This window comes from Nymphalis io, chromosome 4 (assembly GCF_905147045.1).
Source record: "Nymphalis io chromosome 4, ilAglIoxx1.1, whole genome shotgun sequence".
NCBI classification, from domain to species: domain Eukaryota; kingdom Metazoa; phylum Arthropoda; class Insecta; order Lepidoptera; family Nymphalidae; genus Nymphalis; species Nymphalis io.
The window spans coordinates 2,080,958-2,100,109 of NC_065891.1; the positions used below are offsets into that span (position 1 = coordinate 2,080,958).

Here is a 19,152-nt window from a genome sequence, read left to right on the forward strand (position 1 = left end):
AAGCAGAATAAAGGAATTCCTTATATTTACAGAAACCCTTAAAAATATGTATAAGCTATTTTGATACAGACAAAATATGCTATGTCACAAATATATTTAACTAAAATTATAAATGAATCATTATTTTATAATACTAGATATCTTCTTAAATTCTATGAAGTCAAAAAAAAATCTCATTTATAGTGTGTGAATTAAAGAAAACAAGATAATGATAATAAGCTTGTCTCGGTTTCGTCTTAGCCTTTCGTAATAAGTCGTCATGTGACAATAATCGTACCGGCCCGCGATCTCCGCCCTCATTATAAGATAAATAAACTTACTACTTCTTTGTAACACAACAAAGAGATGTCACTTGAACAATATCCTTCCAGTTCAACATACTTCTGTATTTTATGTATAAATATAATATAAAAGTTATTGTAGTATAAATTACGCTTAGAAACGAACATCAGGGCTATTCTGTAACAACAAACTCGAAACTCACAAAAATTGGTCGTGAAATGTCCGAAAGTGATATGCGACATTGACTTTAATAATTATAAAATTTTCAAGAATACACGCATTAAAAGAGTTTAGTAAGTTGGTTGTCAACATTTCACGGGTGAGGAATGAAGTGATTTCTTACAAAATAGCTCTGCTAGTGGTTTCTCTGGTAGTAAGTTATCATTGTGTCCAATAAAAATTGGCACTGTAAGAATTGATTTAGCAAGGAAAACTAGCTATACATTATGAAACGCTTTTTTTATATACATACATAAGAGAAAAACTGAAGAGTCGATTAGGGGGTTTATATTACATCGTAAAATAAGTTACCTAGTAAGTGGGCACCACTACTCACAGACCTGAAATATTATCATCATACTAATTCACTCTTCAAACATACATAATGTACAAAAGTACACTTACAGTGTAGTAAGTACACAGTTAAGAGATATGTAAAATGAGTAAAATGAATAATGATAAGTAATAATCAATACATTTAAAAAAATATATTTTTACAATTATGTTCTCCTGAACGATTTCAGCCCCGGTCATTTTCAAGGAGTTCAGGCGTAGGACCAACAGCTTTACGATCTTTCCGAGGCACGAGAATAGACACACTTCCAACTTCCAGACTCTGGGCTGTTACTGAATTTTTCGAAAGAAAATCCTATCTACGTTTTAGACTTAACCCCTGAGATATAATTAAAAGAAATATCTGGTCAAAGAATTTGTTTCTTTCTTCAACCATCCAGTATGTCACAAAGTATACAATTTTCATTTACCAAAACACCTAAATCAAGTTCTTTGTAAGAAATAAAAGGAAATTGTGGAGGCTTAACTTCATTCCTTCTAGCGGTTCGTTAACCCATAATGAGAGATTTTTCATTTTGCTCTTTTATCAAAATATATAATTTTTTCGAGAATTCCCACGCATTGCTAAATTCCAACTTGATTAAACTTTGCCGGTGGGCTAAGACTGTTAGTGTAGCAAACTTCGTAATAACAGCCTAGAATATATTAGATTTAAAAAAAAAAAAAAAAACATTTTCTTATTATCTTTAAGAATAAAAACTTTTAAATCATAATAAAACTAATAGGTTATTTAAAATAAGGATAATTAATTCACATTAATATGATCATAAAATATTTAGTTCTCATTTGTTTTTACTTCAAAAAGATGGAAATTCCGAATTCGTCTGATTTATTCGCTTGTTTGTTACGCGATATCTTTGCCTCTTGTGACCCGATGTTGATTATTTCTTTTATATTAAATAGGTCTAGTGTCTCCTAATAAATATTACCTTGAAATGTGGAGCAACATGGAAACTAAATGGTATTGTTACACGATAAAAAAATTTATTACAATTATGCCTTGTCTTGGTGCTTTGTTGCTTTGGGTCTTAACATAATGTCCTCATTAACTTATCTTCAATGTTATATAATATTCTTATCTTAAATTAAGACTTAGAAGTAAGTATTTCTTATCCGGACCTTGTCTTGTGACCTGACCGGTGTCGATAATATCTTAAGTATAAACGATAATTTAATTAATTCTTTTACAAAATACGTAAAAAATTATCAAAAAATAAAGATCATTTAATAGTACTACATATTTCGAGGTAAGTTCGTGTATTGTAATATCAAGAGAGTAAATATTATCAAAGCTCTGTGAGGCGACGCAGATAAAAGTTTTCAATCCGTAATATTTTCCTTTATCACAAAAACAATATGGGAACTAAATTTCTATCCGTCGATTTCGCTTTTCAGCTTGGCGCTCTTATTTTAGACAAAAATTAAAAACATGAGACTTTAAAACGGATTTTCATATATTGTCTGTTTGCATGCGTTTTTATGGCGTTTAATATCTTTTATAAAAAATATATTTGATTCGACTTCCGCGCCACTAATGTATGTAGTTGATACCATTTGAGAAATCTTCATGTGTACGCCAACAGTTTATACTTATTGTACAGTAAAAATATATTTTACAAGGTTTCAACATAATCGGTTGAACAATGATTGAAGGCATACGCACAAAAACGATCAAGTTTATATATATATATATATATATATATATATAAAATTTAGCTTAGATTATTATAAAATATATATAACATAATAAACATATACAATAACTGTAAAGATACAAAATATACCAAACTAATTTCTTCCTTTATTATTTTTTTATTAATAACTTATATAGAACAACGTACCTATATAAATTTAAGGATATATAAATAATTAAACATAACAACAATACGAACGTAACGGCCTGTGAATGTCCCACTGCTGGGCTAATCCTCCTCTCCTGTTTTTTTGAGAAGAAGGTTTTGGAGCTTATTCCACCACGCTGCTCCAATGCGGGTTGGTAGAATACACATGTGGCAGAATTTTAGTGAAGTTAGACACATGCAGGTTTCCTCACGATGTTTTGCCTTCACGAATTATAAACATGAAAATTCAATGGTGCTTGCTCGGGTTTGAACCCACAATTATCGGTTAAGATTCACGCGTTCTTAACACTGGGCCATCTCGGCTCAATACATATAAATATAACATAAATACATTAAATATTAAATTTTCTTTCATAAATAAATATCCGAAAAAGTTGTTAAATGCATTTTTAAGTTCAACCATAAAGTATCATTAGTTTTATATTTTGAAGTAAATAAGATTTTGCGATCGACCGTCTTTTATTTTATAGAATAGGAAGGCGGACCAGCATATGGGCCACCTGATGGTAAGTGGTCACCAACGCCCATAGACATCGGCATTGTAAGAAATGTTACCCATCGCTTACATCACCAATGCATCACCAACCTTGGGAACTAAGATGTTATATCCCTTGTGCATGTAATTACACCGGCTCACTTACCCTTAAATCCGGAACACAAGTCTATAATCTAGCTGAATATCAGCAATTTAAATTATTCTACCTCCAAGTATCAACTGCGTACGCGTGTCGCGTTCCCGTTTGAAGTGTAAGTGAGCGTCATTACTGACGAAAAAAAGCCCTGTTGACACAACTAAAAGCTATTAACAAAAAAGAACATAAAATTTTAGATGGCATAAAGAAATGCATTGACGGTTGAAGATGTGATGTATACTTCTGACATTGCTAAGTCTAATAGCGAAGGTGACTTTACACTGAAGACTTTTGATCAAGAGGAATTTGGCTGGCCGGCCTTTCTAAAATTAATACAAAAAAAAGTTTATTTTTAATAGCACTAGTACAGTTTAATATATGTATATTAAAAACGTGTAATAGTTGATTTTGAAAGATATTTTTATTGTTACACAATGTATAACAGAGCAAACAATAACGTTAAAATTTCACGTTTAAACTTGTGTGGGAAAAGGTATGTAAGTATATACTTTTAAAATAATCTCAAGTGTTTCTCCGCTTCCTAGAAAAGATCTCTTAGACGAGACTAGTCATAGGCACTTTATACATTTAATGTGTAATTTTAAGGTACGGGAATAAATAAAATAGAATATAATTAAACTAGTTTTGTACTGTTAAATACCTCAACTTGTTTTTAATTAATCATTATTTCACATATAGTCTTACAAACGCGTAAACCAGATCTAAGTCTCGTAATTTTAACAACTGAACTTATCCCCTATTACCCATTTTAATGACGTTAATATATTACAGCTACGCTTCGGAAGTCGAGTTGTTTCCAGAACTCGTCAAACTTCCAATACTACATTGGAAAACTTCTCCATGAATAACGACATTGCGACAATGTACTTTTTGATTAATTAACCACTATACATATAGTCATATAAAAGCCGAGATGGCCCTGTGGTAAGAACGCGTGAATCTTAACCGATGATCGTGGGTTCAAACCCGGGCAAGCACCACTGAATTTTCATGTGCTTAATTTGTGATTATAATTCATCTCGTGCTTTACGGTGAAGGAAAACATCGTGAGGAAACCTGCATGTGTCTAATTTCACTGAAGTTCTGCCACATGTGAATTCTACCAACCCGCATTGGAGCAGCGTGGTGGAATAAGCTCCAAACCTTCTCCTCAAAAAGAGGAGAGGAAGCCTTTAGCCCAGCAGTGGGACATTCACAGGCTGTTACGGTATACATATAGTCATTACTCTTCACGATACGATTACGATATCTTTTTAAATGTAGAATATTGAAGTATTTATAATATATTTTTAGGAATCAAGATATAAATAGGTTTTTTAAAGAGTTAAATCAAAAATTTCAAGTTAAATTAAAGAACAAATGTAACCCAATACACGGACGCAGATGTCTGTGTAGAAAATTAAGCTCTTTGTTTCTGTAATTACTCTGGCTCACTACATCTTTCAATTCGGTACACAATACTAAGTATTTCTTTGGCATAAGCTTATAAGATGAGAGAATGGATCTTAAATTTATAATTATTAATTTGAATTATATTTTATTTATTCACAGCTGAGATGACTTAATAAATAGAACACGTGAGTCTCAAATGAAGATCGAGGGTTTATATTATACTAGTGCTTAAAATTTTTATCAACAGCAGTTAACGTTGGAATAATATAATTGGATTAAGCTCGTGTTAACTGTTAAAAGAACAAATTTCAACTATTATCATTTAATATATTGCGATAATCCTATCTCGAACAAAAATAAAGTAGATATTTGTAATTTATATATATTTTGTTGACAAGATGGCCTAGTGGTTAGAACGCGTGAATCTTAACCGATGATCGTGAGTTCAAAACCGGGCGACCACCACTGAATTTTCATGTGCTTAATTTGTGTAAATAATTCATCTCCTGCTTGACGGTGAAGGAAAACATCGTGAGAAAACCTGCATGTGTCTAATTTCATTGAAATTATGCCATATGTGTATTCTACCAACCCGCATTGAAGCAGCGTGGTGAATTAAGCGCCAAACCTTTTCCTCAAAAGGGAGAGGAGGCCTTAGCCCAGCAGTAGGACATTAACAGGCTGTTACTGTACTGTACTGTATATATATTTTAGTCAACGACTAATTTTACTCATACGAAAGGGAAGCGCTGTGAGCATTTTGGGCACTTTACCTCAATTTAATCACATAGGTGAAAGCTTTCCGAGTTTTATTTATGTTACATATTTAAAAAAACTAATTTTTTTTTAAAGTTAGTTTTCTAATTGTTGTGAATATAATATTAAATATTTCTTTTTATTTTATTCTAATTTATTACCATTATTTCACCACAAAACAAAATAATATTTTAAAGTGGAGTTTTTCAATTTGAATAATGACTCGGCCAGTGTAATTACAGCTACAATGAACATAGAATCTGAGAACTCGCAGTTTATTGCGCATGGACGTTATAAAACATTTTTATTTTTAACAGTGTCATATCTATAGCTAAGATGACCACTTAGCCTCCTGAAAGCTATTAAAAATAAGAAATTTTGAACTCAACGAATTTTCAACTTAAGTTCGTCAAGTTTCAAAATCAACTGAAAATTTTTAAACTTTTACGTCACGGTTAATAAAATCAATTAACTGAAGTATTTGGCGAGCAAATTAACAAAAATACTACTCAGGTTTTAATTTAGTGGAATTGTTTGCTTAATAGCACTTTGTTGTGCAAAACGAGCGCGGAAAATAGATTTTAAATTACACTTTAAATATGGTTTAGCGAACAAATAAAATACTTTGAGCACACCTCAATATAGCCGAGACTGCTCGTTAACAACCACATGAGCTTAAACTTTCAATGGGAATGTGACTTACAAAGTACGATTTTAGCTAAACATGATTTTCATTAACTCTTTAATAGAATTCAATCTATTCAAGGTAACACAATATCTTTTAAAATTGTCATACTACTAATAAAACGACGACAATTGTAATTTATAAAAATATTTATTTACTTAATTAATCATTGAAATACTTAAACCTTGTAGTAAAAGTACAAAAACCCTAATAAAACATATAACAACCTTTTTATTGTCTTGCTGACAGGAGGTCTGGTTCATTTTCGCGTGTGAAATCGGAATTGCAATTCAACTGGGAAATGCTGCTAGCATTCTTTCCACATGTTGCCAAAGATAAGTTTTCTTATTTATCTCAATTACTTGTTACTTAATTTTAAGTGTATATGTTCACTTATTATATTCACCTAAGCCTAATCAAAGCATGTAATTTAAAGGTTCAGTTCAGTTTAATCGATAACATTTTTAGCATATTTTTAAAGTTTTTATTAGTAAAGTTTGAATTAAAATACTATAGAGTTACAAATATGTACCAAATATTATGCACTTATGTAATGATATATATATTAGACATTATACATCTCCCTGGTTATAGGGACGCTGGGTTGGCACAAATCGTGACCGCAACAAATTGCCCCTGCTGCTAGGACGATATATCGTCATTCATTTTGTTATTTAGCGCATTAGCACTTAATGTTCAATTTAGAAATGTATGTATGTAAAATTAAAATATGCCACTGTAAATATAACTAAATATGAGTTATTTAGACATGAGTTGTGAAAAACTGAAACTACAAGAAATAGAGAAATATACTCAAAAGAGTTTCGGGCCAATTTTCACAATAACTACTAAAAATTCTGCATCATTAAATCAATTTCTCGAATCGATAATTGAATATGTTGATTTTGAAAAAACAACACACTTCATTGGCACTTTTTTTTCGCTGGAAATTACGCGTTTACGCGTTTCCCCCACTTGAAGTGGGGGTTATGTGGGACTCACGGCACACTCACATGCCGGTACTTACTGGACACGGTTGTCACACACCCAGCGACTCAAGTGAGGGCGGACCGCCTCTACTGTCACTAGGCCTGCCGAGGGGGACCTCAGGATTCGCAGGTAGAAGGTCCTCCTCCCTAGGGCTAGGGTCCTGATTCGCTCAACCTCCGCCGACCCTGGACGGATGCCGCTTGACCTCGTTTCCACCCGAAAACTTGCACTTCCGCAAGCACTTCCGCCTGGAGTTCCCAGGGCGGATCGCTCGCGAGAAGTGTCGCTGCAGTCCATGACACCGTAGGGTACCCACGTATCGCTCTCACCGCTAAGACTCTTTGCGGCCTCCGCAGAAGAGCTCTGTTACGGGCGGTGAGAGCATCCACCCAAATGGGTGTACCGTACAAAGCCATGGACCGTACCACCCCAGCGTATAAACGACGATATAGTATTTCCGGCCCTCCGAGGCTTCGGGCCGAGTTGGACAAAATGCTGTCTGAAGCTCCATCTTCCGTCCAGGATCAGGCCCAGATACCTCATCTGGGCTTGCACCTTAATCACCGTCCCCTGGACGGTGATAGACGCCTCTCGAGGGGGACCCCGACGTGGACCGTCGAATAGGAGGACCTCTGTTTTTGTGACAAAGACTATTTGGCACTAGCCAATATGTTCACTAATAAAAATTACAATTTAGGAAGTATTCATAAGGATCAGTCGTGATAAAAATACAACAAAATAGGAATGCCTATTTACATTATCAGCAAAAATCAAATTGTTCTAAATGATGCTTACGTTTCCACACTAATTTTAAGCATCTGACATTATACATCTACATCTATTCAATCGCACGATATAATATTATTTGCTATAACAATAAAAAACTTACTTGAAACTTTGATTCTAATATTTGAAGTTGGATTTGATAAACACAACTTTTGTATATTATATTTATTAAAACAAATATCATAAGTAAGCAAATTGTGAACCGTATTATTTTATATTTTAAAGTAGAGTATTGGTTTGCTTTTTAAAACGGGAAAATTCTAACACATGTTGGTCTTAATTCACCGTTCAGCAAATGTCCAAGTTAAAAAGATGTGAAACTTGGCTTATAACGTCCACCTGGCGACGACAAGCGCTTCCAATAGACATTTTTGATAAAAACAAATCAACATCGATAAAAGGAACAAAAGCAATAAAAACTACAAAGGTATGTGTTGTTAAATGGATTGCTATTTGCTAAGAAGCCATCAGGCTAAGATATTATTTTAATTCTTTTATGAAAATACAGCTTAAATTTACATTTAATAAAGCCCCTGACTTCTGATTTATGCATTACATTTACAGAAAGCAAACCGAGGATTTTTTCCGACCATCGTGGTTGAAGACCTTTTTCTTTTTTGTTTCGCTGGAAAAACGCGTTTACGCGTTTCCCCCACTTGAAGTGGGGGGTATGTGGGACTCGCCGGCGCCGAGCATGCGCCGGAATACCCACTAAAAAACCAGCGGTACCCACACCACCTTTTGGAGGAGCGTCACAGGATCGCTCGTGCATACTACCGTGACGCCCCTACGGTTGGCCCACCTCTGCAGGCCTCCAAATCCTAGGGGGTTCTCAGGGTACAAAGACCCCCTAACCCCGGCAACACTTACGGCGGGAGAAGAAGATGCGCGTAGCGCCGACGCCTTCTCCCCGGTCTTACTCGGCGAAGCGAGTCAGCGGAGGCCCTCTCCTCACGCTCCCGCTCCGCTGCCTCCTTCTGCGACATGACATTTTCGCAGAAGGAGGCCGTCTCCAACCAGCACCTCTCGCTACCAAGCATGGCGTTTATCACACTCGGCAGCGAGAGGTCTTCACCGACTAAGGCCGCCAGGGACAAGCGCTGAGGTCCCCAAGCGGCACACTCCATCAGAGTGTGGCACGCTGTGTCCGAAGGCGCACCACACTCATGGCAGGAGGGTGTCACCTCTCGCTTCGCTATCCGGTGCAGGTACTTACCGAAACAACCGTGTCCGGTAAGTACCTGCGTCAGCCTGAATGTGAGATCGTGGTTGAAGACCTGCGCAAGCATCAGTTTTCTCGTCTCGTCTCGTCGAATTATTTATGTTTAAATATATACTAATATTATAAATGCGAAAGCAACTCTGTCTGTCTTTTACGGGGTAGGAAGCAAAAGTTAATTCCAGCAGTGCAATGCAGCTTAGTGCAGTTATGCTACATAATTATTTTTTATTCATAAAAAGCTAATACCAACTATATTTTTAATATGAATTTCATTAACTCATAAGCGTAACCTTGAGTCCATTGCCCTTGACAAAGAAAATGTAAATGAAAAAAAAATACTAATGTATCTAGATTAAGGAACAATTTAAGAAAATTGCAGTTTGGTTTCTCTGAGCATTTCAATTGGCTAATGAGGTTCAGTTTATTTATTGACGAAAAAACAAATATATAATGAATATCATAAAATATCATTTAAATTTAATTGATATCCATTAAACAGTTTTCACGCGATATTTGCACAAAGAAGCGAGCTATATATGTCTGGTATATTCACCCATTGTTTCAATTGTTGTAACGTCCGAGGATGGTCCGAAGTACTTTAAACGATTATGTTATTAATGGCATAGAAGCTGAAATCATACAGTGGGCAACGTCAAACTTTATAACATTTAGATGTTTTTTATTTCTTACACTGCGAATTCTTAAATTAGTAGTGACCGCACACCACTAGCATAAACTTAAAAAAAATGTAACCACAAACCCGCAATGGATTATCATAGTCGAATAATCTCCAAACATTCTCCGAGAAAATGTGTTCGCCCAGCAGTAGGACAATTACTATTACTACCATATTAACTTACTTCGATTTATTTATTTAGTATGGAACACAAAACAGACATAATTAACGGGTAATATACATATATGTTTAAACATCGCGCAAGAGTTATGTAACGACTCTGCGTATTTGGATACGTAGACGTCACAGTACACAATTAAAAAGGACTTAAAGACCTAACAACAGGAACAATTTTATTGCGTGTACAGACTTAAAATAACCTTTAAAATGTATACATTTAAAAGTATATGAAATGTAAATTAAATATTTTAACATGATCCTCGGATAATTTTAACTAGTTCCGCCGGCAGCATTCGATTACATTACCTTAACAAAATATTAGTAGTTGTTTTCGGAACATTAAAAGTCGCCCACACTAAGGTTTAATAATGCCAAACAACCCATGTAGACATTTTATGTAAACACCGTGAGGAAATCTGCGTATTTACCCACCAAGCCTTCGAAGCAGCGTGGTAGAAAAAGCTCCAAAACCTTTAAAAAGTAGAGGAGACCTTAACACAGCAGTGAGAAATTTTAGAATTGTTACTTTTCTATTAAAACATTTTCTGTGTATCTAATTGTCATAAAAATAATTCCAAATCAAGATATACTTTATTCAAGTTGCAAAGCACTTTAAATCAAGTTAAGAGTATAAACATTTTTACATCGTCTGCAGTAATTGGATTAAAGGAAAATTCAATTCTGCCTTTGGAATAATTGTTCTTGAGTATTTTCTGATAACTTCGCTTAAAAAAAATTAATAACTATTATTCATTTCATATTAATTTTTATTTTTTTGGTATTTATATATTTGTTTTTCTTTTTTGAATTTTTCCTGTAAGTTTTATATTCATTTGGTTATATTTTTATTAAACAGATAGACAATAAGTTCCTTTGTGCGTTTATAATTATCATATCAGTTACCTAAATATTATTCAGTATTTTTAGAAATGTATATTACACAATTTGTTCTACCTTTCCTATAAATAAATAAAATAAAATTGCGATGCTAATTCGGCAGGTATAAATAACAATACATTTGTTTATAACGAATTTAAATATAAAACAATTACATTATATAAGAACGGGTGTATCTTATTATGGCTAGAATATAAGTTACATATTGGAAGTTGTTACAAAACAAAATATTATTTATTTAATTAATCAAATTTAAGAATTGCATCCAACATACAGCTACTATTGCTTCGGATTGTAAAGTGTCCCGAGAAGAACTAACAATTCAACAATTACTCTTTTCCATTATAAAATACCACAATAAATGTTAATTAAACACAATAATTAAAATATTATTTAGTCTATTATTTTATCACGTTATATATATCGCCTGATTTATTAATGTAGTTTAAAAACACAACATTTTAATTTATTAATAGACAAAATAAAAATATCTTTGGAGTACAATTACAGTTATAAGTACTTTGATCAAGTAAATGTCGCTTCACGACTGTAAAGTTTAGCTAAAAAATGGAATTTTATTCTGATCAAATTGTATCGAAGAAGATAAATCATTTACCTATATAACACAGCACGCGTTTTACATCCATTCCCGTTGAAATGTTAGAAGCAATATAAATGTAATTACAAACGCGCGAAGCGTATTTGTATGCGAACATTTTTTTTAAGACATAAATCGTTTTTCACTATGCGCAAAGATACACATCACTATCCGTAGAGTTTGAGTGATTGATAAAACTAATCTTGCACTTAATCATATCATATTAATATTATTAAGAGGCAAGTTTTTTGTTTGTTTTTTTTTCGTTTCCTATAAAAACTACTAAACTTTGATTTAAGATTGACTATCATCTAACATTTAATTTAAACAAGTAAAACCGAGTACGACTCCTATATAACAATATAACTTATATAAATTAAAACGTATTCCAATACTTTCACGTCACATTCAATTTGACAAGGATTGCGGTACAAGTTACACAGCCAGAAACGAGCTTAATCGAAAAATTCTTTAAGACATTCCTGAAACGCTTGCATGATTGAAGAGCAGCGCTGAAACCGCGTCATTCAACAATTTCCTTAATGTATTTCCAGTTATATGCGTGAGAGTACTCTTACATTTACATAAGTGTGCGTGAATTACATAAGCTCACATATGGTGTTAATATCATAAGGAGGCTTTTTTATTTACATAATTGATAACATAGTATGTTCATATGTTGTAACGATACAACTTATTATGTATAACTAGTCTTACTTAGTCGGATAGAAACTGCCGGTCCGAGAGCATTCCGAGCGAATGTTGCTGAAAATATAATAAACACAAGAATATTTTGACGAGCCTGTCTGGTTTCCATAGTACAAGCTCTGTACAAGCTTAATTTGGAATCAGATGGCCGTGTGTGAAAAATGTCCCAGGATATTATTATTATTTTGTAGATCTACAAAATATGTACAGAACAGTTGACAATAGAATATACATATGTACAATTATATTCAAAAGTGAAGTAACTAATTTTAAGACAAGACAACTTTTTTTTAATGTAAAAATCTTACTTTTTACTTTATTTAAAATAATAATATATTAATTACATTTTCCCATTTGGTAGTTTTATGTAAGTGAACGCAATTAAAAAAACTTTGGGGCGTGCAGAATAAATAGATCGCCTAGACTCGAGAATTATATTGATATTTATATAACCAAGCAGCAATAATATCAATGTGTTCCGATTTAAAAGGTGAGTGGCCCAGTGTAACTACAGGCACAAGAGCATAACATCTTATTTCCCAAGGTTGGTGGCGTATTGATGATGCAAGGGATAATCGCTTAAAAACATTTCTTACAATGGCTATGTCTATGGGCGGTAGTAACCACGTACCATAAAGTGATCTATTGGCCAGTCTCTCCACCTATATGAAATATTATATATATTTATACATATATTATCTGTTTGTTTTTGTTTATTGCTTGAGTAGGTATTATATTATGTAATGTTGGATTAATTACTAGTACTACTAATTAACCAAGCATTCGTAAAAGTTACATTTCGCTTAAATTACAGTTTGAGTATTTTCTCTGTACACGAACAATAACAAAAATATTTCATTCGGTTTGATCATTTTTACCTCCGATTTCTTACAACAAAGAACCTACTTATTGTCGATTGCTTTGTAAAGTATATGAATAACCTTCTTTATCTGGCTCTGGTCTGTACATAAAATTTGATAGAGATCGAAAAAATATGAAATACTCAACGAAAATAGCGCTTGGCTAAATTGTTTTATTTAGGGGTTTTAGTTAATTAATTATATTCATAATTAAGTATTTTCAAAAAAAACAAATTTCTATAGTTTTAAAGCACCATCTACACTTGTGGTATAGTCTTTTAAATTATGATTAATGTTTTATGTTTCGTACATTAATATACAAGTGTAAATTGAAGTTGGAAAGTAAATAATGTCTGTCTTGGCTGAATTTTGAGCGAGAAATATGTCCTTCAGATGATATTATAGCGATATTTCTTGACACTAGACCGATACCTAGGACATTATAATCTATAGCCGTCAAAACTAACTTTTAAGCCAATAAAGCATTTAATCGAACTGAAATAAAACTTTAACACTAAGCAATAATATTATGTGTATAAATATTAATTATTAGAAAATACTCTAAAACGATAATTTTCCCTTTTTTACAGGTCTTGATCATACGAGGCGGCCTAAATAAGGTAAATAGCTTAACTCAATATGTACATACAAATATGACCTAAATTCAATGATTTCGCTCTGAATACAGCCTCTATAATACCATTAGGGAGATAAGTTATATCCACGCGCAGAATACGAAATTGCACCGGTGTTCGGTAAAAGTTGAACGATTTTAATGAAATGACTACTTCATAGATTCGTTATTTTTAGGCAATCTTTTTAATTTGATCGTGTTAACATTATTTAATTTATAAACATTTTATTTCTGAACTATAATTACATGGTTTTGAGGTCGAATTCGTATTAGTACAATATTTTAATATATATGTTATGTTTCTGATGTGCGTCTCCATTGATATATTATTGTGTTGACTGAGTAGTATATAGTTACAATGTAGCAATGATTTTATTAAAAAGTATTTATGTATACATTAAACAGGTGCTTGGTAGTCTAGAGAATGAAGCTCGACCGTCAGAGCGTCACAGTAGCATGGGTGATCCCGTGGCGCTTCTCGTAGGATGGTGAGGATACCACTGGTTTTTTAGCGGGTATTCCAATGTTCGAGGCGCACTCGGCGCCTTGGACACGACTGCATACCCCCCACTGTTCTCGTGAGGGAAATACGTAATGCGTTTTCCAGCGAAAAAAAGCATGCTTGGTATCGTTATTTAATCCTAAGACGCTAAAATATATGTAGACGAACGTGCAAAAAAGACTTTCTCTTGTCAATTGGATTTAAATTTATCCTAATACTTTTTAAATATTTAAATTATATAAAACTTTATTTTGCTGAGGTATGCAAAAAATATTAAGTTCTTATTTTTTTAACTAGCTAAAGAAAAAACTTTTTTTGTTAACTTTTGTATTATAACTGTTAACAATTTTTAATATTATAAATAAGATAGCCTCTCGATATAAACGCTACCGGGGCTCTAGGCTACTATAAGTTGTAGGATGTATATCTTTGAAAAACCATAGATGCGCTGATACCATTAAGTAACGAAATCCATAACATTGGTATAAATAAAATGATTACAATATTATTACCATTACCTGAACTTTAAAACAGATTACTTTTCTAAATTAAGACGGTTTTCTGTATACATTCAGAGCTTTTTTAAAAATAATTGTATTTATTTTTATATCCTTCCGTTCCATTACAAAATAAGAATAAAACATGGCAATTGTACTCGCGCAAAGCCGGATCAGCTTTAATGCTTATAGTTTGAACGAGTTTTTGATTATGTTTAGTGAATTAGTGTGAATAATGGTTCGAAGCTATATCGTAGTCGATGTTTTAATTAAAGCATAAAATTAATTGGACTGAGCTCAACATGCTCCGCTTCCCCGATAGGAAATTAAAATTTTACGTCGTAATTAAAATGTTGTTTACTTAACCATTATTCGGTAACCCTAGTGCGCATATTATTTTCTATTGTAAATCGAACTCCATTTTTTAAACTTACACTATCTCGATAATAGTATACTTAATTAATTGAGTACACTTTTAAATATTTAATATCATCACCCGTCTAACAATCCAAAATCCCATAGAAATCATATTTATCCTTTCAAGAAAGAAGGGACTCACAACAATAATTAAAAACATCGCAATACATTTTAAATTGTAATCCTGTAATGGTACCTAAAATAAAATTTTCAGCAATATCGAACTAATAAACTTAAGTAAAATAATAGACAGATAGACCTAAGACACACACGCCACACGTAAAGAAGTTTTTTAGTATCCTAAATGAAATATAACTTGAAACAAAATTACGTTCCGAATTTATTGAAATTCGTGCAGCCATGGACCAAAAATTTCTGTGACAAGACATCGGTCATTGCAATTAAATCAAGATGATGAATGATTTAGATTACAAACCAATAAACCTCACTTATTTTAATTTATGTAATATTTATGCGCGAAATATTCCACTTGTATCACGTATTTATGACAAAGAAATTGGTTACAACAATTGTTTTTGAATTAATTTATTGAAAAGGAATTACTTTATTTTTTAACGTCAATTTAAAAAGCTATATATTATGCATAATATGACAATATATATTTAACAACACACTCTTTCCCTAAGGGACAATATTGTTAATTCAAGAATCTACATTAAATTTTATGGAAAACCGTCCATTTCATGTGTATTTTTATTTTCATATCAGCATAGTTTTACATATTTCATTTGAACTAGAACTATTGAAATACAAGGTGTTATATATAAAAACGTATCGAAATTTTATACATGGTTTACATTATGATTCTTTGTAACCTTTTATCTATACACATAATAAAACATGAAACGGATTGTGCCCGCTGTGAAATATTCTATTATAATATTCAATATACTCGTAGGTATTTTATCCATACACAGAACAGAAACTCATTTTATTTCATTCATAATAGGAAAACTGAAGAGTCTTAAATGACTTAATACACCGTAAAGTTTCTTATCAAACAATCAATTAAACTTGATTGAGTGTTTTGTATTGTCGTGGAGTACCGGCTTAGAATAGTACTCCCCCAATCTCATCCCGTGGGTGTCGTAAGAGGCGACTGAGGGACGGGGAAAAGGGGGGATGGGCAGCAGCGTCCCCCCTCCCATAAACATCTTACCCCCTACTGCGCTCGCCAACACGCCTGCCCAGCGCGGCGAGTATGGGCAAACCCCTTCCTTAATGGCAGATGCGCCCAAAAAAAGGCCCCCAGTTACCGGCAAGCCCGCTAGGCCCGACCAAGGTAGCGGTCGTGGTATCGGCAGGGCAGAGGGTGCTAAGAATCACCGGTTCACGGCAGGCTACCGTATAAAACGACTGAAAATGGCAACGTATAATGGACGCTCGATGAGGCTGGACCATCACCTCGCCGAATTAGAAGTAGAGTTAAGTCATATAAACTGGCATATACTGGGGTTATCTGAAGTCCGAAGACAGGGGGAGGACACGATAACTCTAGAGTCCGGTAACTTACTCTACTTCCGCGAAGGTGATAACCTCTCCCAGGGTGGTGTCGGTTTTCTAGTCAAAAAGGATCTCATTAGCAGCATTGTGGAAATCAGTAGTGTGTCGAACCGGGTAGCGTACCTTGTCCTAAAACTTTCCGACAGGTACTCCCTGAAGGTTGTACAGGTATATGCGCCAACTTCGACATACTCTGATGATGTGGTCGAAGCGATGTACGAGGACATCGCAAAGGCCCTCAACGACACCTCGAGGGCCCACTACAATGTTGTTATGGGAGACTTTAATGCTAAAGTGGGAGTACAAGATAGCGGTGAATCGAAAGTCGGACCTTACGGCTTGGGCTGCAGAAATCACAGGGGGCAAATGCTGGTAAACTTTCTCGAAGCGCAGGGGCTTTTTTTGATGAATTCTTTCTTTCAAAAAAAGCCTCAGAGGAGGTGGACCTGGCGAAGCCCTGATAACGTGACAAGGAACGAGATAGACTTTATCATTTCGAATAAAAGGCACATATTTAGAGATGTTTCAGTGATCAACAAGTTTAATACCGGAAGTGATCACCGCTTGGTTCGAGGCACTCTAAATATCAACTTAAAAGCCGAAAGATCGAGAATGATGAGGTCTACTCTCCGACCTACCATGCTCCAAGCTGCTCAAGGCTCCGAAAAGTTCCAAATGGAACTTCAAAATCAATTCACCGCGTTGGAAACCATAAGCAGCATTGATGAGAGAACCGACACGCTGGTCAAAATACTGCAAAACACATCCCGCAAGTGTTTTCCGCCACAGAGAAGAGACAACGCACCAAAACTCTCTGCTGAGACACTCGAGCTCATGAGAAAACGACGAGAACTACCATCGTTTTTGTCAGATAAGGCCTTAAACCGAACAATAAAAACGCTGACGCGACGCGATCTCCGACGCTCCAATACCCGTGCCATCAAGGCTGCGATTGAGCAAAATCGGGGATCGAAAGTGTTCGCTCGCAAGTTTGGGAGGCCGCGTCTGACAAAACTTAAAACTGAAAATGGTGGGGTCGTTACCTCTAGGCCTGAGATTATCGGAGAAGTAGAGAGGTTTTATGGGCAGTTGTTCTCTTCAAGATCGGATAAACCCGTGGGAATCAGTATTGATGACCAGCGCGCCCCTCTTATGCGCCATTACTCCGAGGAGCTCCCGGTCGTTGACCAAGGAGAGATTAGGGCGGCTCTAGAACAGCTTAAAAACAACAAAGCTCCGGGAGATGACGGAATCACAACAGAGTTGCTTAAGGCAGGCGGGACTCCGGTCCTGAAAGAGCTAGCAAGCCTCTTTAATTCCGTCATCCAACATGGCAAGACCCCGGAAACGTGGAGCGGGAGTGAGGTGGTACTGTTTTTCAAGAAAGGTGATAAAACCCTCTTGAAAAACTACAGACCAATCTCCCTCCTGAGTCACGTGTATAAGCTGTTCTCAAGAGTCGTCACGAACCGTCTCGCCAGACGACTTGACGAGTTCCAGCCCCCAGAGCAAGCCGGCTTTCGATCAGGCTACAGCACCGTGGACCACATCCATACTGTTCGGCAGATTGTGCAGAAGACCGAAGAGTACAATCAGCCGCTGTGTATGGCATTTGTGGACTACGAGAAAGCCTTCGACTCCATCGAAACCTGGGCAGTGCTCGACTCATTGCAGAGATGTCATATCGATTGGAGATATATCGAGGTACTGAGATGTCTGTACAACGCCGCTACAATGACTGTCCACATCCAGGACTGTAAGACGAAGGCGATCCAACTGCGCAGAGGGGTGAGACAGGGGGATGTAATATCCCCGAAACTGTTCACCAACGCGTTGGAAGACGTTTTCAAAACGCTGGATTGGACTAAGTATGGAGTCAATGTAAACGGCGAGTACATCTCACACCTTCGATTTGCCGACGATATCGTCATCATAGCAGAGTCGCTGGAACAACTCACCGAAGTGCTGCGTAGCCTAGGCGAGTCTTCCCGGTGTGTCGGTCTCGGTATAAACTTGGACAAGACCAAGGTCATGTTCAATAGGCATGTCGTGCCGGGACCGATATACGTCGAGGGGAAACCTCTCGAAGTTGTTAGTGAATATACCTACCTAGGACAAATAATACAAGTCGGTAGGAACAACTTCGAGAAGGAAGCCGATCGAAGAATTCGCTTGGGATGGGCAGCATTTGGCAACCTTCGTCAAGTCCTCAAGTCGTCTATACCGCAATGTTTGAAGACGAAAGTCTTCAACCAATGCGTCTTACCTGCCATGACATACGGTGCCGAAACGTGGACACTAACTGCGGGACTAGTCCACAAATTCAAAGTCGCTCAGCGTGCTATGGAGCGAGCTATGCTCGGAGTATCTTTGAAGGATAAGATCAGAAATGAGATTATCCGGAAAAGAACCGGAGTCACCGACATAGCTTGCAAAATTAGCAGGCTGAAGTGGCAGT

General features: G+C 35.3%; 1 protein-coding gene across 2 annotated transcripts in view; it reads left to right on the forward strand.

Moving 5' to 3' along the window:
- Positions 1-19,152, forward strand: part of LOC126781729 (CD151 antigen-like) — a 112,946-nt gene that overhangs the window by 20,425 nt on the left and 73,369 nt on the right. The window contains exon 2 of one of the 2 annotated variants that reach the window (XM_050506728.1): positions 13,711-13,740. The exons of the other annotated variant lie outside the window; for it this stretch is intronic. The gene's annotated coding sequence lies outside the window, so the exon portion shown is untranslated. The remainder of the gene's footprint in view (positions 1-13,710; positions 13,741-19,152) is intronic. 2 annotated transcript variants of the gene reach the window in all.